Raw genomic sequence first — 23,893 nt, 5'->3', positions numbered from 1 at the left:
CGAGTGCGCAGACAAGTGCATGGAGCCTACAACAAAGATTGTATAGTGCCAAGAGTCCAAGCTGGAGGTGGTGGGGTAACCGTTTGGGCTGCTTTTCATGCACGGGGCAAAACTGACCTGGTTGTTCTGAATGGAAACCTGAACCAGTTCAAGTACAGGGCCATTCTGGAAGAAACATTGCTTCCATTTGCTCATGCAGCCTTTCGAGGAAACTTTGTCTTCCAAGATGACAATGCACGGCCTCATCGTGCTCGCATGATCCAACACTTTCTTGCTGACCGTGGTGTAGAGCATATGGAGTGGCCTGCCATGTCCCCGGATATGAATCCGATAGAGAACTTGTGGGCAGAATTAACGCATCAAATCGACCACTTGGACCAGCAGCCGACCTCTGTGCGTGAATTGCAGCAGGCTATTGTCACTGCATGGCAAGCGATTCCTGTCCAAACCTTGGCAAATCTCGTGAACAGCATGCCTCAACGTGTACGTGCTCTCCTGAATGCTCGTGGGGGTTACACGAAGTACTGAACTGTAATTTCACTGTCCGTAATCCCAGTCGTAATTTAACTTTTGTTTTGGTTGAAAATTTTTTTGGCTAATATGCAAAATAAAGAGATACTTCTGGAAAACGTACAGAAGTTTAACACAGTACTGTCCATGAATTGAGTTCGATATCAGTTTACATCACTTTCAAGGATCAATTTATTTGTTTCGAAATGTCAAATGTGGTTTTTCTTTCTTTTAAAGGTCACATTAACAAAATCTAGAATAATTTCAACATAATTCCAATGAACTTTTGGTTCTAAGACATCTTGAAAAGTAAGTTCACCCCCACAAAAAAAATATTCCATATTAAATGCCATGTCTGTATATATATATATATACTGTATATATATATATATACTGTATATATATATATATATATATATATATATATATATATATATTGTTGCGAATATGGAATTTGGCCTCCATATCCGCTTGTAAATATTCCCCTATTTTCCCCAATACTCCCCAACTATCCCCAATCCCCCATTCCCTAGTCCCATTGTCTGTAAACAACAATCAGTAGAGCCGACCTTCCCCTTATTCCCCCATTAAATGTCGTGCCCAGGTCCACCGCACCACACGTAGACAACTTTCGGACATCTTGCTAGTTATTCTTAGTCTATGTCAGTTAAGGCCTCGTTTCCATTAATTATGACTCTTCGTTGCACCAGAATGTGATTATATGGCATCAGTAGTGAGTTTAGGACCTTTCCCATACCTCCTTCCATCTTCCATACCTCCTTCCATCTTCTTCCACAACTATAACTACAACAACAGAGGAGATGGGGGCGGAGCGGCGGCGCGGGGGAGGATGCGTCCTCACACCGGCTCGGCGCTCCACGGGGTTACCAGAGGGGCTGGCTGTCAGCTCCTCGTCAAGGGCGGAGCCTGGTAACCCCCCCGCACCCAATCAGAAGGGCGGACCGATTCCATCTGGGGCGGAGCTAACGAGCCGAGGGCGTGTCACTCCCCGCCGGATATACGTGGCGACTTAGCGGACGTGACGAGAGATGCGCCCCCAGCTGGAGAAAGAGGTACCTGCGAGCGCTGAGTCAGATGCGCCCCGCCTGAGAAAGAACGTTGCCTGCGATCGCTGAGAGAGAAAGACCCGCCTGAGAAAGAACGTCCCCTCCGAGCGCTGTGACCTCCCCGCATCTTTGGACCGGACTGTACCCTGCCTTGAGCCAAGAGTGCACCTTGAGCCATCGCTACTTGCCTTTCCTTGCCATCAATCCCCGTGTGAGTCAGCCGTTGTCCCGTTTACCTGTCGTCTGTCCGGGGTTAAGATAAGCCGGTGTCTAAGTGCCCATCTTTTCTGTGCTTTACCTCTAGCCCCTGTAATCTAACCTTTTCCGTACGAATATAATTGAGAATCGAAACATTGGTGTCTGTCATTATAATCCAGCCGTGTGTCTTCTTTTTCCTTATTGAGCCAGCGTGGCGCGGCTTCGTCAACGTTCGAGTACAATCGGGTAATTTGTGCGGACACGACGGCCATTCCGCTCGGCCCATCTTAACATCAAAGTCGTGTCTGTAACAATTGGTTGTCAGGAGTTGGATTCGAACCTGGGACTAAATTTATTTAGCCCAAATTTTGGACACCAATTGTGTTAGTACTGTAACAATTGGTGTCGAGGAGTGAGATTCGGACCCGGGACTAAATTAGTTAGGCCCAAATTTTGGGAGGGAAAATCGATTCGGAGCGCGTACTGCGCTCGACAAAATCGATCCGGAGCGCGGTCCCGCGGTTACTGCGCTCGCCGAAATTATAACGGAAAAAAAAAAAAAAAAATTTGGATTTGTTTTACGAAACTCGAATTTTGCAAGTCGCGCTATGGCGGATCAAGACGGCTGGGGTCCGGTAGGGGAGAGTGAAGCAGGGTCGGTCCAGGACCAAATTGAGACACGTGAGGAGAGCGAAACAGCGAGGGTAGCAAGCACGCAAAATGGCGCCTCGCTGGTCACCGCGCCGGCGACCGTGGCAGCGCCCCCGGTGGATTGGAACTTGTTTTTTATACAAATGAAGGCCCTTATGGCCCAGAATAATGAAGAAATGGCAAACAGAATGGGGAACCGGATGGATGCTCAGAGTGAGCAATTGGGGGTAATGGGAAACCAAATGGGGGTAATGGGGAACCGGATGGATGCTCAGGGTGAGCGATTGGAGGGCCAAATGGGGGTAATGAGGGACGAAGCGAGGGGTACCGGTGAGAAATTAGACAAGAAATTAGAGGGGTTAGACAGTGGGATAAAAGAGGTGAGACATGGGTTAGAGGGGGTAGAAAATAGAATGGCTGCCCAGGAGAATCAGATAGAGGGAGTGAAAAATGGGTTAGAGGGGTTAGAAAACAGTATGGAAGGCAAATTGAGGGACATGAGGGACCAAGCGGAAAGGGAAGTTAAACAAATGGAGCAGCAGATAGAGGGGGTCAGAATGGGGGTAGAAACGAAATTGGATGCTCACAGGGAGGAAATGGAGCAGATGAGGGTGGCATCTGGGCAGGAGATGCAAGTGATGGGAGAGGAGATCAGAAGAGGTGTGAGTGAGGAGGTCGGAGGAGTGCGCGAGGAGGTGAGGCACTGTAATGAGCACATGGAGAAGGAGGTGAGAAAGGGGACTGTAAAGTTACAAGGGGGCATAGAGGACCTGACGCAGGAGGTGGAGCAGCTGACGGTGGGACAGACGGAGTTAGTGGAGCAGGTTCAAAGGAACACTGCGGTAATAGGAGGGTTGAAAGCAACACAAAATGACCTAAAAAACGACTTGGTAGCGACGAAGAGGGAATGTCAGATGGTACGTGAGGGACTGACAACGAGGTTGGACGAGGTGGTAGAGGTAATGGAGACGAAGGACCGGCAGGTGAGGACGCACATGGAAACGGTCAAGGTAGCCTTGGAGGATGAGCTTGAGGAGACGTACCGGGGAATAAAAGAGGTGAGGCACAAACTAGAAGAAGTGGAAGAAGGGATGAGCGAAATTAAGAAGCGACGGAGAGGGGATAACAAAGAGATAAAAGAGGAGATAAAAGAATTGGTCCAAAGTCTGTGTTTGGATCGTGATGATGTGCTCATTAACCGGATGAGGGATTCGCAGGTGATGGAGGAGAAGCGAAGAGGAAGAGGACCTGGTGTAAGTGGTGACCAATATGGTCGTGCGTATGATGCGCCAGGGGATTTAAGAAGCTTGGCGGTCGAGATGGACCCGGGTGTTCGTGAGAGGCCATTGGTGAAGTGTGCGACAGGTCTGGTGTGCGAAAGAGGAGGTGTGCGAGAAAGTCCGACTCTGGGGTGTGTGAGGAAAAAGTGCGGGCCAAGGAGTGAGGGTGCTGGCGAGAGTGAGTCGGTCGTAGCGCGTGTGCGAGGGAGCACATGGAAGCGTGGTGTGGTGAGTGTTACAGAGGGTGTGACGGGAGAGTGTGCGCAGGAGTGTGCGCGAGAAAGGTGTGTGACGGACAGGTGCATGAGGAAAGAGTGCGCTGTCAGAAGTAAGGAAGAGTGTCCACCTGTGGTGAGTGTTACAGAGGGTGTAACGGGAGAGTGTGCGCGAGAAAGGTGTGTGACGGACAGGTGCACGAGGAAAGAGTGCGCTGTCAAGAGTAAGGGTGAGTGCGCTGTCAGGAATGGAGGTGAAAGTAGTGAGAGTGACAAGGAGCGTGAGTTAGTTGTGACAGGTGAGCGAGGATGTACACCTGGGATGGAAGGATGCACACCTGGAATGGTAGAGCGTGAGTGGGAATGCACGCTGGAATTAGTGGTGAGGCACGTGGTTGGGTGTGCGAATGAGAGCACACCTGTGATTGTCACAGAGGAGGTGACCGAGGAGGGGGCGCGAAGAAGTGTGTTGGTGAGGTGTGCTACCAACGAATGTGTGCCAAAGTGTTCGGTGGTCAGGTGTGTGACCAAGGCTGTGAGTGGAATGGGTGGACCTGGGTGTGTAAGGAAAGGTACGAGGAGCATGGGCACGGCTGGATGTGTGAGCAAGGAACGGGCTGCGGGGTGTAAGCGTCCAGGTGAAGCATCGACGTTAGACGGGATAGAGTTTAGAACGACTTATAGCCGAAGCGGGCCCTCGGTGCGTGCCGGGCTTCGCGTGCCGCGAGAACCAGCGGGGATCCGAGCCACGGCGGGTTCAAAAGGACCGCCGTGCGCGATCCGTGCTGGGCCTCGCTTTGAACGTCCGTGCTCCACTAGGCGGAGCGGGCGGCCCGATAGAAAGAGTCGTCATGGCGACCACTTTTTGTTGAGGAATTCCGGCAGGTCGAGATCGGGACATTGGATGGCTCCGTGCCGAGAAGGTGCGTGGGATCTCGGGCCGGGTAAACCTCCTTCCCTGCACCGAAGGCAGGATGCAGCCAGCCACTGGCACAGAACAACCAGCATCCATTGCTTGGCTTTACGAAGCCGGGCTTTGGACGGGAATTGGCGCACCGAGAGGTATTAGTGAGTAGACGGGTGATGAGGTTAGTGTTTTGGACCCCAAATTAGAGAAAAACAAAATTTGATGATTGGCAAAGGATTGGCAGTAGTGATTGGCAGATGATGGGCAGTGATTGGCAAATTTTTAATTTGTTGAAATTTGATGTGCAAAATTGGTAGTGAGAGACCCCCGATGTGGTGGGATGGCATCCCTGCCACCCTGCCCAAGTGTGGGGCAAAGGAGCAATAGATTATGGGGTGTATGGCAGTGAAAACTAGCCCGGGTGGGTTAGGATATTGATAGGGCCCTAGAAGATGACCTTAGGTAACGTTAAGTTTAGTTAGTGACTGATACCTGTAGTGGGGACGCAGGTAGATTAGTGTGGATGATAATGACGTGGGAGCGCAATAGTTTAAAGGGACGACTGGGAAGCGCAAGTTTCAGAAGGGAGTAGTTAGCTGAGATGATGCCGTGTTTGTGAGAATTGAACAGGTGTGATTGCACAGGTGTGCAACTGGACAGGTGTGTGGAGCAGTGTATGAGTAGTGAGTGTGTGGATCAGCGTGAATGCGCTTGGGGAGAGAAGGGTGCAGGTGGCACCAGGTGTGAGAGCACAGGTGTGCAAGTACAGGTGTGTGGAGAGAGTTGGAGTAAGTGGTACGGAGTGGTGTGCATGGTGCGAAGGAGTGGATGGGGGAAGAGTGGACCCCTTTCACGAGTACCCGGGGCGGGTAGTGTGAGTGTTAGGTAGAGGGTACAGGTAAATTGTGGTTGGATATTGGCATTTGTGGTGCGGGTGAAAGAATGGTACATGGATGGGTGCATTAGTGTTGTGGAAATGGCTGGGCGTGTAGCCTGTTAGTGTGTGTAGTTGGTTGGGCACTCCACCACTGTGAGGATGTCGGCCAGGTGAGGCCGCAGGTGGGCTCTGGGAGCCGGTAGAGTTGTGGATGGGGCCCGAGGATCCGGAGGATGGACCCGGGTAGCCCAGTGCCAGAGAGGGCACCGAGTGGGGAGAGTGCCAGAGGGCCTTCCCCAGGTAGTTAGGTTAGGGCAAGGAGCAGGTAAGCTCGGAGGCAACTGCAGTGGTGGAGGTGTGCAGGTGGGTAGACCCGCTGGGAGAGGTACACGCCACAGCCCAGAAATTGTGCGAGGGCACCGGGAGATGAATCGGGGGAGTGAGACCCCAAATTGAAGAGCACCACAGTTTGGCCAATGGGAATTGGTTTTTAGAACCCATAGTGTAAGAGGGCCAATGGTTTGGCCGGAGAAAGACCCCGGGTAGTGTAAAGTTGTTAAAGTCATTTCGGAGATAGTTAGGATTGATGAACCTGTCGCACCATACGCAGCCACTTACCTGAGGTGATGATGATGACTCCACACCTGTGTTTTCTTGGTTTGTAGCAGGAAATGAGATTGCTGTGGATTTGTGAGACGCATCACGACGTGGATGAGACATTGGGGTGATTCCATCCCTCCCTCCCTAGGAGGGACTGATGATGAATTGGTAATGGCAAATTTTGATGTTGAGTTGAAAATGGCAAATTTTGATGAGAGTTGAAAATGGCAAATTTGATTGGTTAGGAGGGAGAGAAGACGAATTTGGTTTATGGGAGGAACGGGGAAGACAGTAGGGATGTTTGTTGATTTGTAAAGTAGATGTTTATGGGTAGTGTTGTGTTTTGTGGATACAGTAAGGGGTAAGGGAGGGGCCATGTAGGTTACCTGGTGGGGGGGGGGGGGCGTACGATAGGAACGTACCTGTCTCACCTGGTTCCCATGTGCCCCCAGTGTGCACCACCTTACATTGCGTGCACTTTTGCGCCCTTACCACCTTACTCACTTGTCTGCTTCTTTTGTCTCCCACCTCCGAGGATCTGGCTTTGGGGTAGAGAGAGAGGAGAGAGAGGTGCTGGCTGCGCAGTTGTGGGCCTGCACTTTCGCTGTTTGCTGCCGGGATCGATACACCATATGGACCGCAATGTTTGTGGCCACCCACAATGGACCGCAGTTCGTTTGCGGCCAAGCACCACCCGTTGATGGACCTATGGGTCAACGTGGCACCTATGCCATACAGGTGAACCACTAATAGTTAACACCACTGAAGGCCACACGAAGAGCAAGAGACACCTGCAGGGTTAGGGGTTGTCGAATTTATTTTTATTCCAATGAACAATGGTGACTGCACCGATTGGTGGTGGGGTGGTGCTTTTGATGCTGGGACGGGGTGCTCTGCACGTTATTAAAGGCCGTCGGCCACAGAGCACTCGTGGGTTGGTGTATCGATGCTGGCAAGCGCGCTCTCTCTATGCATAACATCTGCATGTGTTCCTCCAAAGACAGGTCCTGGATCGTAGTGTAGATATCAGCGTAATCTTGTAAATAATGCTCCCTACCGGCTGTATGTTTAGTTTGCGAATTCTTTCCGGATTCGGTTATCCTGTGGGTGTGTTTCTGTGAGGAGAAGGGTGCAACGTCGCAGGGGGACATATTTACTCATTTGTGAATATCTGTAAAACTGTCGCACTCAGGGTAGAGTTAATAGTAGAGGGAACTACATTGCGTGCCACACTAAAGTAGGTAAAAATTTATCGGGTCGGGACGCCCCGAGGGTAGAGAAGGGTGCAATGTTGCGAATATGGAATTTGGCCTCCATATCCGCTTGTAAATATTCCCCTATTTTCCCCAATACTCCCCAACTATCCCCAATCCCCCATTCCCTAGTCCCATTGTCTGTAAACAACAATCAGTAGAGCCGACCTTCCCCTTATTCCCCCATTAAATGTCGTGCCCAGGTCCACCGCACCACACGTAGACAACTTTCGGACATCTTGCTAGTTATTCTTAGTCTATGTCAGTTAAGGCCTCGTTTCCATTAATTATGACTCTTCGTTGCACCAGAATGTGATTATATGGCATCAGTAGTGAGTTTAGGACCTTTCCCATACCTCCTTCCATCTTCCATACCTCCTTCCATCTTCTTCCACAACTATAACTACAACAACAGAGGAGATGGGGGCGGAGCGGCGGCGCGGGGGAGGATGCGTCCTCACACCGGCTCGGCGCTCCACGGGGTTACCAGAGGGGCTGGCTGTCAGCTCCTCGTCAAGGGCGGAGCCTGGTAACCCCCCCGCACCCAATCAGAAGGGCGGACCGATTCCATCTGGGGCGGAGCTAACGAGCCGAGGGCGTGTCACTCCCCGCCGGATATACGTGGCGACTTAGCGGACGTGACGAGAGATGCGCCCCCAGCTGGAGAAAGAGGTACCTGCGAGCGCTGAGTCAGATGCGCCCCGCCTGAGAAAGAACGTTGCCTGCGATCGCTGAGAGAGAAAGACCCGCCTGAGAAAGAACGTCCCCTCCGAGCGCTGTGACCTCCCCGCATCTTTGGACCGGACTGTACCCTGCCTTGAGCCAAGAGTGCACCTTGAGCCATCGCTACTTGCCTTTCCTTGCCATCAATCCCCGTGTGAGTCAGCCGTTGTCCCGTTTACCTGTCGTCTGTCCGGGGTTAAGATAAGCCGGTGTCTAAGTGCCCATCTTTTCTGTGCTTTACCTCTAGCCCCTGTAATCTAACCTTTTCCGTACGAATATAATTGAGAATCGAAACATTGGTGTCTGTCATTATAATCCAGCCGTGTGTCTTCTTTTTCCTTATTGAGCCAGCGTGGCGCGGCTTCGTCAACGTTCGAGTACAATCGGGTAATTTGTGCGGACACGACGGCCATTCCGCTCGGCCCATCTTAACATCAAAGTCGTGTCTGTAACAATATATATATATATATATATATATATACAGGGTATTTCTATATTTATATGCAAAAACAGGGTGTTTATTTCGATATGTGTGTGTGTGTGTGTGTGTGTAGATATATGTGTCGATATATATATATATATATCAGTCACTATGCGACCTTCATATCATCAGTGGGGAACCGCCAGCAAGGTGTCCCATACAGCTGCTGCTGCACCTTGCTGGGAGCGATAAGCACTGCCTGCCACGCGGTAACGTTATGGCGGACGTGCATGGCGATGACGTCATGTTGTCCGCTCATTAGGTTGGAGAACCAGATTACAGATACTATATATATATATATATATATATATATATAGTTGTGGATATGAGGATTGTGTTTTTTTTATCGTGTTTTTTTTTATTGCTTTATTCTGGACCCTCCTGCCTCTAGTCTGTGTATAAAGGTCAAAGGTCGTCCCGTAGTCATTTCACAAGCACCCACGTAGCCAATAATAGATTTCCTCCTTGTTGACAGTTATTTCCTTATTCTGTGTAGTAGGCTAAGGATTTGTCTTCCATTAATTGACACTCCATTGCACCGAATTCAAATAAATAGATCCCCTTTCATTCCCATTCCCAAAGCCTTTCCTGCCAACCGCATTTGCTGCAGCTGTGGGTTGTTGTTTTCACCGCGACTCCATTAGCCACGAGGTAGGCTGGGAGAGGAAGGGGGAGGAGCTGCCGAATCCTGGGCGTGCCTGCCCATCGTCATCAAGGGTGGAGCCAGAGGGCCCGTGCCGACCAATCAGGGCCGAGGCGAGCTCACCGATGGGCGTGTCGTGGAGGCCGGCGGCTTGATTTGCCCGCGGCGTTATAAAAAGCGCACGCGGAAGCCTTGGAGAGGAGTGATGAGAAGGAGGCCAAGTGAGAAGTGCGCGAGTGATGAGAAAGAGTCGAAGGAGGGTTGCGTGAAAGAGACAAGTGTCAAGAAAGAGTTGCGCTCCACCAGCAGGTTGGCTCCACCAGCAGTTCGGCTCCACCAGCAGTTCGGCTCCACCAGCAGTTCGGCTCCACCAGCAGTTCGGCTCCACCAGCAGTTTTGGCTCCACCAGCAGTTCGGCTCCACCAGCAGTTCGGCTCCACCTGCAGTTCGGCTCCACCAGCAGTTTTGGCTCCACCAGCAGTTCGGCTCCACCAGCCATTTTGACTCCACCAGGAGCTTCGACCCGTTACCCCGCGGGAACCAGATTGCAGTGGCATCGGTGGCCGTCAACCTGCAGCCAGCTCCGTGCCTTCCTCCCCTTCTCTGCCGTCCCAAACCATTCCAGTCCTTCCATTCCTGCCTGCAAATTCCCCATTCGTGTGAGTCCGTCTTTGTTCGTTCTGTCCAGGGTATTAATTAAGACTGTAATAGGTAAGCTAGAATTTTCACTATGTCTTTCTGGTCCGTCCCTCTTTCTGTCTTTATTTTGTTATCCTTCCTTCTTCCTTGGTTTCTTTGGTCCTGTAAATAGTAATAAATAATAATCGTATTTAAAACCTGTTTTTGTCTTCTTCTTCCACGTCGTCGTTGTCTCTTCCCAATTGAATATCTGTGGCACGATTTGGCCAACGTTCAGAATCGGGTCTAGTCATTGTTAACGGTTCGGGCCGCGGCGCCATCCGCTCGGCAAATTAACATCTTATCCGCGGTCCGTAACATATTAAATGTTCCATATTAAATATATCGATATCAGTACTGTCCATGAATTGAGTTCGATATCAGTTTACATCACTTTCAAGGATCAATTTATTTGTTTCGAAATGTCAAATGTGGTTTTTGTTTCTTTTAAAGGTCACATTAACAAAATCTAGAATAATTTCAACATAATTCCAATGAACTTTTGGTTCTAAGACATCTTGAAAAGTAAGTTCACCCCCACAAAAAAAATATTCCATATTAAATGCCAAGTCTGTGTGTGTGTATATATATATATATATATAGTAACGAATTTGGAAAGTGTAAAGAATGTGAGAACTGGTTTGCTGTGTTTCAACTGACCCTCGTAGAGTAAATAAGGTCGAAGGACGTCCCCCTAGTTAATTCCATGAAACTTACACACAGGCCACGATATATCTTTTTAAATAGCTTATTTCCTTATTCTATGTAGGCTAAATATGTGTTTCCCACTAGATTGACTCTGCATTGTATCAAACGAAATAAGCGTAGGCCCCTTTCAATTTCCCCAATCATCTCCGCTCTCCAAAGTTCCTTTCAAAAGCGGTGCGAGTGGTGTTCAATCCCGCAAGCCGCCATTGCCTATGTGCTAATCTCGGAGAAGAGGGGGGTAGGAGCCGCCAACTCACAGGCGTGGCACGTCGTCATGATCAAAGGGGGAATCGGACAGCCCTAACAGCCAACCAGCACCGCGGTGAGCGACCCGGTAGGCGTGCCCTCGCAGCCGGCGGCTTGATTCTGACCCGAGTAATAAAAGCGACTGGAAGGGACTGCTTCGGCAGATGACATGAGAGATAAGATGAGAGGAGAAATGAGATGAGAGGAGAGATGAGCTGTGAGATGAGATGAGCTGTGAGATGAGAGATGAGAGACGCTCCAAACCAAAAAGGAAAGGTACTTGGAGATGAAACAAGCTTTGGAGAGACGCGCTGAGAGGAGGGAGACAGCTCCACCAGAAGGAGAGGAGCAGGTGTGACCGAGCCAGCGCATGACGTCCACAGCATCAGCAGCGTCGACGCGACCGAGGGTTTTCCCGCCAAAAACGCGAAGAATTGGGAGCTGCTACCTCCAGCCCTGCCGGTTGCAGGGACCTGACCCTGCCTCCCTCTCCAGCAACCCACCTCCGCCATTCCTGCCTGCAATTTCCCCCGTGTAAGTGTGAACGTCGTCTGTCTTAATCGTTTTCCTGGGGTTAAGTAAACTGCATAGATAAGCTAACGATTCACTGTGTGACTGCTTCTTCCATCAATTGCTTGTAAATAACTTTGATCGCTCCTTCTTTTTGCTTGTGTGTATAATAAATCCTGTTATTCCTCCGAACTCTGTCTTCTTCTCTCTTCCTTCTCTTTCGGTCGCTTTAGAGGTTTCCATATTGAATATCTGTGGCGCGATTTGGTCAACGTTGGGGGAGTCGGGCTAATCGGGGATCCTGTAACGGTCGCGGTTGACCATCCGCTCGGCCCAAAGTAACATCTTGTCCGCGACCCGTAACAATTGGTGTCTAGGAGTGGGATACGAGGCCCGAACCAAATTTTTAAAACGTGTAGAAAAAAATTTGGTCAAAATTACGAGCTGCCGAAATTTTGTTGATTTATAAAACCCGAATTTTGAGATCGCGCCATGGACAATCAAGGCGATCGGATGTCGGTGGGGAAGATAGATGGGTTAGGGGTAACCCAGGACTTAGGGGAAGAAGGGGAGGAGGAGAGCAATGAGGTGGTTGAGGGTGTATCATGCGCACAAAATGGCGCTCTCGCGCACGTGGTTACAGCGGCACCAAATAGAGCCGCGCCCTTTGTACCAACGGTGGAAGACGTGCAATCATTTATGGCTGAAATGGAGGCCCTTATGGCCGAGATGAGGGAGCAATTCAAAAATGACTTGGGAAGCAAAATTGATGCAAAAACGAACGGAATGAGGGCCGATATGGAGCAGAGGGACAGAGACCGCATGGTGGGCGAGAGGGTCCCAGGGGTGCACGGGGAGGTAACGCGGGTCGAGAAGCGCTGGTTGAGCGAACCGGAGGAAAGCACGGGTACAAGGACGGGGGTAGAAATCGCGACCCGGGGTTTGGAAAAGCCGGCGACCGATGAGGTAAACGGAATTTTATTAAAGCCAACGGTCGTCGAGGTGAGTAAAGAAAAAGCGGAAGTGGGAATTAAAATTGAAGAAATGACGGAGGTAGCCCGGGAATTGCAGGGAGAAATGGATTTTGTACAAAGTCCCTGCTCAAATCATGATGATGTACTCGCTAATCCAAATGGAAGTTTGCAGGTTCGCGTGGAGAAAAGGATCCCCCAGGTGAGTCGTGCTGTGTATTGTGCGGGTAGATTTTGCAGGAGGATGTTTGGCGACAAAAGAATTGTCACGCGATTGGGATCGATATGGCACCCGGGCGTTGGTAAAGGGTCCCGTGTGAGTGGAAATGGCACGCGTGGGAGGAAAAAGTGTGCGTCGGCGAGTGGGTGTGTTATAAAGTGTGGGAGTGAAACCGAGTGCGAGCGAGAATGCACGTCGGGGTGTACGGAGTGTACGTGCGAGGGTGAGAGTGACCCGGAGAGTGAGTTGGTGGTGGAGCGGGTGCGAGAATGCACGCTTGGAATGGTCGAGGGTGTGCGAGGAAGCACACCTGAGTTGGTAGTAGCGCGAGTGTGGGAGAGCCCATCTGAGCGCGTTAGTGGGTGGATGCAAGAGTGCACGCCCATGGTGAGTGTTACGGAGGACGTAACGGAGGGAGAGGTGTGGACCGAGGTGTGCGCAAAAGTGTGCGCGAGAGGTGTGGTGTGTAACAGGGAGAGCGTTGGTGGAATGTACGGACGGCGTTGGAACGCCGGGTTTTGTGAGGATGAAAGGGGTAGCGTATGCGTGTGAGCATGCCGGTGAAGCATCGACGGTAACCGGGTTAGCGGTTAGGGCGACGGATAGCCGATGCGAGCACTCGGTGCGAGGAGCCCTTTGTTGGATGCAGGGCCCGGCGCGGATCGAAGCTGCGTCGTTTCTCTTCGAAGCGTCATTGCCGATTCGGGCTTGGCCCCGCCCCGCACGGTCGAGTCCGGGCCTTGTCGGGCGAGGCGACCGGTCCGGTTCAAGGGCGAGTGGGAGGAAGCGGAACGGTGCCCCCTCGCGGGGACGGGGTTCCGACCGGGGGAGATTGAGCCATCGGGCCCGGGACCGCAAGGTACCGCGCCGAGATGGTGCGTGGAATCTCGGCCCGACCAAACCACCTCCCTTGAACCGAAAGCCGGACGGATTCAACCTGCAGGCGACCAAACCACCCGAATTCATTGCTCGGCTTTGCGAAGCCGAGTTTAATGATGTCATGACGCACCGAGAGGATCTAATAAGTAGACGGGTGATGAGGTTAGTGTTTTGGACCCAAAATTAGAAAAAAGCAAAATTTGATGATTGGTAAAGGATTGGCAGAGTGATGATTGGCAGAGGATTGGTAGAGTGATTGGCAAAAAATTTGATTGGCTGAAATTTGGTGAGCAAAATTGATAGTGGGACCTCCCCGATGTGGTGGGATGGGCAATCCACCATCCCTCACAGCAGGGGGCAAAGGAGCACTAGGTTTATGGGGTTTATGGCAGTGTAAGCTCGCCGAGGGAGGGTTAGGATATTGTGTGTAGGGACCTAGAAGATGACATTAGGTAACGTTAAGGTTAGTTAGTGACAATGACACCTGTAGTGGGGACGCAGGTAGATTAGAGTGGATGATAATGACGTGGTATGTGCTTAGTTTAAAGGGAAGACGGGGAGCACTAAGTTAGCAGGGTAACAGGTAGATGAGATGATGCCGTGTGTGTGAGGATTGAACAGGTGTGATTGAACAGGTGTGATTGCACAGGTGTGCAACTGGACAGGTGTGTGGAGCAGTGTATGAGTGAGTGAAGGTGATTGTGTATTGTACTGACCGAATGGTCCAGGAAGAGGAGGAGGGTGCAGGTGGCACCAGGTGTGATTGCACAGGTGTGCAACAACAGGTATGGAGAATGGTTGTGTGGAATACATGGAGTGTGGAATATATGGAGTATTGGAATGGATGGTCATGGAGTGAGTATGGTGGAAACTATGGAGTGGAGTGGATGGTGCGATGGTGTGAATGGGGGAAGAGTGGACCCCCATCACGAATACCCGGGGCGGGTAGTGTAAGTGTTAGGTAGAGGGTACAGGTAAATTGTGGTTGGATATTGGCATCTGTGGTGCGAGGTGAAAGAATGGTATTTGGATGGGTGCATTAGTGTTGTGGAAATGGCTGGGCGTGTAGCCTGTTAGTGTGTGTAGTTGGTTTGGGCACTCCACCACTGTGAGGATGTCGGCCAGGTGAGGCCGCAGGTGGGCTCTGGGAGCCGTTAGAGTTGTTGTGGATGGGGCCCGAGGATCCGGAGGACGGACCCGGGTAGCCCAGTGCCAGAGGGCACCAAGGGGTGACAGAGCCAGGAGGGGCCTTCCCCAGTTAGATAGGTTAGGGTGAGGAGCTAGGTAAGCTCGGGTGGCAACTGCAGTGGTGGAGGTGTGCAGGTGGGTAGACCTGCTGGGAGAGCTACACGTCACAGCCCAGAAATCGTGCAAGGGCACCGGGAGATGAATCGGGGGAGTGAGACCCCAAATTGAGAAGCACCACAGTTTGGTCAATGGGAATTGGTTTTTAGAACCCATAGTGTAAGTTGGCCAATGGATTGGCAGGGAAAGACCCCGGGTAGTGTAAAGAGTGTTAAAGTCATTTAGAGGATAGTTAGGATTGAAGTCTCCTCGCACCATCTACATCCACTCACCTGAGGTGACGGGTACTCCACACCATGCCATATTTTGTTATTTTATTGTGCAGATGTTTGGAATGTGAGACGCATCATGACGTGGGTGTGACATTGTGCTTGATGTTCCATCTCTTCCTCCTTATGAGGAGTGATGATGAATTTGGTGATGGCAAATTTTGGATAGGGGGATTGGAGACGAATTTGGTGTAAAAGGGAAAGATGGGGAAGACAAGACGTAGTGACGAATTGGTAAAGGTGTAAATTGTTGTAAATATGGGGTAAGGGCAAGGGTAGTGTAGGTGACAGGGGGGGTGACGTACGGTAGGGACGAGTTTTTCTCACTTCGCTCTCCGTACGCACTTCACCCTGCATTGCCGTTATTGACGTGTACCCTTGTGACCTTACCCCTCGCTCATTTGTCTTCCCCCCTTTTGTCTCCCACATGACCTGTGCGCCATTGGGCGCCGAGGGGAGCGTGCGTGAGTCGGCCATTGTGCGCCCGGCACTCTCAGAACCAGCTGTCTGCATCGATGCACCACATTATGGACCACATGCCTGTGGCCGAGCACCACTGATGGACCCCATGGGTTGGGGCATGGCCCCTCTGCTGGAACCGGCCATGAGGGCCCAAAATCTTGCTGGCGGACCTGGGCCACAGGGCACCGATGCCCCACAGGTGAACCACACGGTCGGCCCTGTGGGCCATAAATAAAATAAAATAAAAAGGACACATTGGGTGCAGGTTTTAATACAAATAGGCCGCCAGTAAGAACATGAAAGAAAGACAACATCTGGAAGAACAAATAATAATAACCAGCAGAGGGAGCCGAAGAGCAAGAGATCACCTGCAGGGTTAGGGGTTGTTGGTTTTATTTTCTTGAACAATGGTGACTGCACCGATTGGTGCTTGGGTGTGTATTGGTGCGTTTTTGGGTGCTTTAATGGTGCATTGATGCAGAGCAGACTGTCTCCCCCCCAGAAAGAACAATTACAGGTCCTGGGTTAGTCTTGTAAATAAAAGCAGAGTCATTGTAAATAATGCTCCCCACCGTCAGTGTGTAGTTTGAAGACCATTCCGCAATTCGGTTAGCTGTGGGCTTGAGTCTGTTAGACAGGGTGCAATGCAATAGGGGGACATACTTATTTGTGTTCTAAAATCGTCACACTTAGGGTCAGGTTAAAAGTAGAGGGAACTACACCTACGTGTCACACTAAATTAAAGTTGTAGGCCCGGGACCGGACCTGAAGAAAGGAGGGTGCAGTGTAACGAATTTGGAAAGTGTAAAGAATGTGAGAACTGGTTTGCTGTGTTTTAACTGACCCTTGTAGAGTAAATAAGGTCGAAGGACGTCCCCCTAGTTAATTCCATGAAACTTACACACAGGCCACGATATATCTTTTTAAATAGCTTATTTCATTATTCTATGTAGGCTAAATATGTGTTTCCCACTAGATTGACTCTGCATTGTATCAAACGAAATAAGCGTAGGCCCCTTTCAATTTCTCCAATCATCTCCGCTCTCCAAAGTTCCTTTCAAAAGCGGTGCGAGTGGTGTTCAATCCCGCAAGCCGCCATTGCCCATGTGCTAATCTCGGAGAAGAGGGGGGTAGGAGCCACCAACTCACAGGCGTGGCACGTCGTCATGATCAAAGGGGGAATCGGACAGCCCTAACAGCCAACCAGCACCGTGGTGAGCGACCCGGTAGGCGTGCCCTCGCAGCCGGCGGCTTGATTCCGACCCGAGTAATAAAAGCGACTGGAAGGGACTGCTTCGGCAGATGACATGAGAGATAAGATGAGAGGAGAAATGAGATGAGAGGAGAGATGAGCTGTGAGATGAGATGAGCTGTGAGATGAGAGATGAGAGACGCTCCAAACCAAAAAGGAAAGGTACTTGGAGATGAAACAAGCTTTGGAGAGACGCGCTGAGAGGAGGGAGACGGCTCCACCAGAAGGAGAGGAGCAGGTGTGACCGAGCCAGCGCGTGACGTCCACAGCATCAGCAGCGTCGACGCGACCGAGGGTTTTCCCGCCAAAAACGCGAAGAATTGGGAGCTGCTACCTCCAGCCCTGCCGGTTGCAGGGACCTGACCCTGCCTCCCTCTCCAGCAACCCACCTCCGCCATTCCTGCCTGCAATTTCCCCCGTGTAAGTGTGAACGTCGTCTGTCTTAATCGTTGTCCTGGGGTTAAGTAAACTGCATAGATAAGCTAACGATTCACTGTGTGACTGCTTCTTCCATCAATTGCTTGTAAATAACTTTGATCGCTCCTTCTTTTTGCTTGTGTGTATAATAAATCCTGTTATTCCTCCGAACTCTGTCTTCTTCTCTCTTCCTTCTCTTTTGGTCGCTTTAGAGGTTTCCATATTGAATATCTGTGGCGCGATTTGGTCAACGTTGGGGGAGTCGGGCTAATCGGGGATCCTGTAACGGTCGCGGTTGACCATCCGCTCGGCCCAAAGTAACATCTTGTCCGCGACCGGTAACAATATATATATATATATATATAGATGTGTATATATATATATATATATATATATATATATATATATATATATATACAGGGTATTTCTATATTTATATACAAAAACAGGGTGTTTATTTCGATGTGTGTGTGTGTGTGTGTGTGTGTGTGTGTGTGTGTGTAGATATATGTGTCGATATATATATATATATATATATATATATATATATATATATATATATATATATATATATATATAAACATATATATATATATATATATACATATATATATATATATATATGTTGAACAAACAAAGCACATGCTCTCAACCTCTTTCTTCAAAGTTACATTGGTCTTAACGTTTTAAGAGTGCGACGAACACAGCTAATACGCTATTGCCCAAAACAAACACTCCACGCAACACTAGATACGTAGTGTGGAGGGCTTTTGTTTTTCATCATCTACAACGACCTTCAGCATGAACCACAAGGTATTCACATCACGCTCGGCTTACCCCGATGTGTATGTAGATCGAGGTCACGACACTTCGTCCCGAACGGCCAGGAGAAATCCTTTCTCAAACCCAACGTGGCACCAGTGGAGGGAAGAGTGCGAGGGTAGGTTAAAGGGGAGGGGAGCAGGGAGGGGGCAGGGTTTCGTCCTCAAAGGGAGGAATGAAGCGGGTAAATACTGTTTGTGTAGTGGAGTGGAGGGGAGAGGTAGGGAGGGGTTGGGTAGGGTGGAGCGATAGGGGGTGGCCGGTGGGGTACAGGGGGAGAGGTAGGGGTGAGGCAGGGTGGAGGGGGAGTTGGGCTGGGGTAGAGGGAGAGCGGTGGAGGGGGTAGGGGAATTGTTGAGTGGAGAAGAGACCTGGAGAGGGAGGGGGGGGGGGGGGGTTAAGAGAGGGAAACCAAAATGGGGAAGCAGCAATAAAAATATCAGACAACAGATGCAGGATGTCCATGAGGAGCACGAATAGTATGTTTGGGGAAAGGAAAATCGTAAATATCGGGAAAGGAATGTTGGAGTGTCCGTGCTACTTAGAGGGAATTAAACAAAAAGTGAATTTGTTGTATTAAGGGCGATGTGTTTAAATCTACATGAGAAACAAGGTTTGAGTAAACGTTTTGTTATCTCCCCCCTCCCCCCCACCCGTTCACTTTGAGCCCAGCAGAGCTTGGTATGCCATGAGCACCTATCATTCATGGTCAAAACAACGGCCGTTACAAAGGCCGGTCTGGACCGTTACAAATGCCGATCTGGACCGTTACAAAGACACCGTTACAAATGCTGGTCTGGAACGTTACAAATGTCGGTCTGGACCGTTACAAAGGCCGGTCTGGACCGTTACAAATGCTGGTCTGGAAGGTTACAAAGGCCGGTATGGAACGTTACAAAGGCTGGTCTGGACCGTTACAAGAGCCGGTCTGGAAACGTTACAAAGGCCGGTCTGGACCGTTACAAATGCTGGTCTGGAAGGTTACAAATGCTGGACTGGAACGTTACAAAGGCCGGTCTGGACCGTTACAAAGGCCGGTCTGGACCGTTACAAATGCCGGTCTGGACCGTTACAAAGGCCGGTCTGGACCGTTCCAAAGGCCGGTCTGGACCGTTACAAAGGCCGGTCTGGACCGTTACAAATGCCGGTCTGGACCGTTACAAAGGCCGGTCTGGACCGTTACAAATGCTGGTCTGGAACGTTACAAAGGCCGGTCTGGAACGTTACAAAGGCCGGTCTGGACCGTTACAAAGGCCGGTCTGGACCGTTACAAAGGCCGGTCTGGACCGTTACAAGGGCCGGTCTGGAAACGTTACAAAGGCCAGTCTGGAACGTTACAAAGGCTGGTCTGGACTGTTACAAAGGCTGGTCTGGATGGTTACAAAGGCCGGTCTGGAACGTTACAAAGGCTGGTCTGGACCGTTACAAGGGCCGGTCTGGAAACGTTATGAAGACGGGTCTGGAACGTTGCAAAGACCGTTCTGGACCGTTACAAAGGCTGGTCTGGAATGTTACAAAGGCCGGTCTGGAACGTTACAAAGGCCGGTCTGGAACGTTACAAAGGCTGGTCTGGACCGTTACAAGGGCCGGTCTGGAAACGTTACGAAGACTGGTCTGGAACGTTACAAAGGCCGTTCTGGACCGTTACAAAGGCTGGTCTGGAATGTTACAAAGGCCGGTCTGGAACGTTACAAAGGCCGGTCTGGACCGTTACAAAGGCTGGTATTTGTCTCGCTGTGAAAGCCGGTTGTCCTGTAATTGTGAAAGTTGGTTGTCCCGTGACAAGCGCTGCTTGTGCCGTGATGAAAGCCCGATCATGGGCTTTCATCACGGGGGACATGTAGGAGTGTTTGGGGGACAGAGCACAGACAGCGCTGGAGAGGCTAAGCCAGATAGGAGTCGGTAGAGGACAGAAAGACCACCAACCTGCCTGCAGTGGGTAAATGAAAGGCTCTCAGAGGTAGCTTCATCGCGGGAGATTCCAATGATTCTGAAATCTTTGGTTTCAACAGCGTGAAACCGAGCTTGGTGTGAGGCAGGCGCACCAGCCCAGAGGGGAGAACAGCATTCCAATGAGCTGCGGATGAAAGCCTTGTATGTGGTGAGGAGCTCAGGTGTGCCAATGAAGAGCTTCGCACGATTGAAGATGCCCAGTCAGCGACTGGCTTTGGAGGCCAGCTTGGAAATGTTGTTTTTCCAGGAAATATCATGGCAGATTGTGAGACCCAAGAGCTTGAGTGACAGAACTTCTTGGAGAGGATTGTTGAGAAAGCAGATGGGAGGATTGTCCAGACGGTCTTTTGAGAGACATAGTGAGAGTGTGAGATTTGTCAGGATTTAAAGACATGTTCCACTTGTTTGACCAGTCTGTGATTTTGTCCAGGTCTGCAGAGAGTGAGGAGGCTGCAGACTGCCGATCTGAGGGATGAGGTATGGAGCGGCAAAGAGTAGAGTCATCAGCAAAGAGATAGAGAGGATTTTCCTGAGAGTCGGAGAGATCATTGAAGAAGACCAGAAAAAGCACAGGGCCCAGAACACTGCCTTGGGGAACTCCAGCCTGAACAGGAAGGGGAGATTAGAGAAATCCATTCAGGGCCACATGTTGACTACGACCAGAGAGGAAGTCCGCAAGCCATACGTGGAGATTTCCATGGATACCATAGGAGGAGCAGAGCGGGTTGCCAGACCGTATCGAAGGCACGTGATATGTCAAGGGAGACAGCTCTAATTTCCTGTTTGGCATTGAGGACCTCCATCCATTGTTGAGACAGCAGAAGCAGCATGTCCAGAGTAGAGTGACCTGGTCTGAAACCAAATTGATGGTCAGAGATCAAGCCATTGGAGAAGAGGAAAGATTTCATATCCGAAGCAATGATGGATTCCATGACTTTGCTGATAATTGGGAGCAGGCTGATTGGTCTGGAGTTGCAAGAATCTGTTTTTGCACATTTTTTGTGCAAAGCGGTGATGTTGGTTGATTTCCAAACTGATGGCAGATGACCTTGAACAAAAGAGAGGGTGAAGAGAACAGAGAGAGGGTGTGAAAGAGCGGCAGAGCAGTATTTTAGGACCTGTGGGATAATGCCGTCTGGTCCAGTTGCAGAATCAGAGTCGAGGATTGATAGAAACTTCCCCACCTTGTCAGGATAGAAGGTCACAGAGTCCCAGGAGCAGCTGGGTACGACTGGGTACGGTCGGTACAGAGAGAGACGGGTTTGGGACACAAGATTTTGAGGCAAACACAGAGTTGAACATTCAGCTTTTTCACGTGCGGAGTCAGCTGTGTAGCCGTTTGAGATAAGGGATGGGGGATGGAGGGGGAACAAACACCAGAAACAGAAGACGCCACCAGGATTTGGAAGAGGGAGACAGGTTTGAGAGTTCACTCTTGAGAGTAGAGAGATATTGTTTCCTGGCTCTCCTGAGGGTAGACACACACTTGTTCAAAGTACATTACGTTTGATTTATGATGTCACATACATTGCGTTTGGGTTCCCCTTTAAGAAAGAAAAAGATGGAGAACAATGACTGAGTGAAGCTTGTCAGCCCCGAGTCTATCCACATCGAAATTTGAAATAGCCACTTTTTTGAAATACCAACTTCTTCCCTGGAAGTCCTAGCAGTCAGTGTCCATGTGTTTTATACACCCCTCCCACCCCCCCCCCCCTCCTTCCCATGCCTCCTCCAACCAAGCCCTCTACCTCCCACAGATCTCCCGATGTCCCTGTTTTCTGCTGGTGTACTTGTGTGTTTCCCTCGCTCTCCCCATCTTGTCTCCCGCTCCCTTTATTGTATGTTTTGTTTGTCCGTTTTTGTCTGTTTTTTTTTTTGTGATTAATGTTCGCTCTTACACGAGCCTCGATCTTGTATACAAGAAAAAAAAATGCAAAGCTTAGAAGGGGCCTGATATACTTTTTCAAACTGCTGAAATGTCATGAAACAATATGGGATTTTTGAAATGACATAATCCGCCCAAGAATGCTTGGCACACATGCGCAGAATCCTTCGAAGTAGCGATCTCTGGGGCATGCTTATTATATAGTATGTGCAAGATGAGAATTGTTACCTAAAATGACTCACAAAGTTGCTAAAAGATGCCAAAATACTTGGAAAAGTACCTTAGAGAAAGAGGGCGTGCCTCTTTCATAGGTCATATATGGGGCATGTGAATGCACAGTGTAGGTTTAACACCAACATTTAAAATGATATTTACTATTAATTGTGTTAGGGGGTGGGGGAGGGAGCTGCGAGGGTTCTTATAAATTTATTGATTGTTTGGTTCTGGGGCCACAAGAGAAATTATATGACATTTTTGCATCTATTGCTAAAAGGAGAAGAGTGTGTGTGGTTGGTTGTTATCTCCATTTGCCGGTTTCAGAAGGTGGATTGGAGTCCTCCCAGGACCCAAAGTATCCATCTCCTCTTCGGTAAGGGATCACGGTTCATGGACCAAGCTGTTCAACTTTTTCAGAGTTTTGTTTCAAGGGCTCTTTTCAGGATTGTCACCGAACCCCGGATTGCCTCCAGTTGTAGTTCATTTGTGGTAATATTCCCAGGGATGGTTTTTAAAATCTCAGTGAGGTTCTTCTTTATTATTCTTGTTGCTCCAAATACCACTGGTACAATTTCAATGATCTTCAGCTTTCAAGATCTCTTGACCTCGTTTTTGAGGTCCTGGTGTTTGTCATTTTCTTGATTTCTGTGTTGTTTAGGCCACAATTGCTGGATACTGATATCTCAATCATCAATGCTGTCTTTTCCTTTTTGTTCCTGAGTACAATGTCCGGACACAATGCTTTGTTTTCCATGTTCACGCTCAATGGAATCATCAGGTCGTATGTGAGCATGACGTCCTCATTTTCAATGATCGTTCTTGGTTCGTGTTTCCATGAGTTTTCTGGTACTGGGGTGTTTAAATTTTTGCAGATACGCCAATGAATCACTTTGCATGCTTTGTTGTGCAGTTGTGTGTAAAGTTGTTCTGATAATAGTTTTTTTGCATCCCAAGAGCAGAAACTTTCTGTTTCTGTCTTGCATAATCTACATTTGTCCGTCTGGTTCAGCCCCGCCAGCTTTTTAATATATTGGTATTGGTGTCGTGTCCTTGATATTGGCCATTAATAATGATTTGTTCTCCGTCCCAGTTGAGCTGACTTCTTCTTAGCCATTCCAGTGATCCTTCTTTGTCTATCCCCAGTTATATATATATATATTGTGGTGCTGTGCACACACGACTCGATTGCCAGAGAGGTAGGCCACAACGCGTTGGTACAAACAGAGTCTTTATTAAGAGCTCGCACTTCAGCACTGGGCGGGCTCGAGCTTAGAGCCCGCATATCTGTCCCGAGGCCACGCCTTGTTCCCGTGCATGGCCGATCGGTCGAAAGGCGGGGCATGCACTTTCGTTCCCCGCCTGGACGCTCGCGCCACCCACTGGTGCGCGGAATTATTGTCCTTTGTGCCTGCCACACGCGCCCCCCCAGAATTCCCGCGCACCTGAAGGGTGAGTTTGCGGGGAAGCCGGATGACCCGGCCGAAACGCCCCCTGCCGATGGGTGCAGGGCTGGGGGGTAGCGGGACGGCGGGGCTGGGGGGTGCCAGGGGTCCAACCGCCGGGGGGTGGCCTCGACGCCGAGGCAGAGCTGCTTGCGGGGGGTGGTCCAGATCGAGGTGGGCCGGCTTGAGGCAGTCCATGGAGATGCGATCCGGGGCACCGCCGATGTCGATGGTGAAATGTTCCCCCTCCATC

At 50.0% G+C, this 23,893-nt stretch overlaps 1 protein-coding gene across 1 annotated transcript in view; it reads right to left on the bottom strand.

Moving 5' to 3' along the window:
- Positions 1-23,893, bottom strand: part of PID1 (phosphotyrosine interaction domain containing 1) — a 108,820-nt gene that overhangs the window by 78,439 nt on the left and 6,488 nt on the right. The window contains exon 2 of the mRNA XM_068117340.2: positions 18,160-18,515. The gene's annotated coding sequence lies outside the window, so the exon portion shown is untranslated. The remainder of the gene's footprint in view (positions 1-18,159; positions 18,516-23,893) is intronic.

The sequence above is a fragment of the Myxine glutinosa genome, chromosome 5 (assembly GCF_964187855.1).
Source record: "Myxine glutinosa chromosome 5, kmMyxGlut1.1, whole genome shotgun sequence".
In the NCBI taxonomy this organism is placed as follows: domain Eukaryota; kingdom Metazoa; phylum Chordata; class Myxini; order Myxiniformes; family Myxinidae; genus Myxine; species Myxine glutinosa.
The sequence above is the reverse complement of the archived record's forward strand: the minus strand, read 5'-3'. Positions and strand labels throughout refer to the sequence as shown.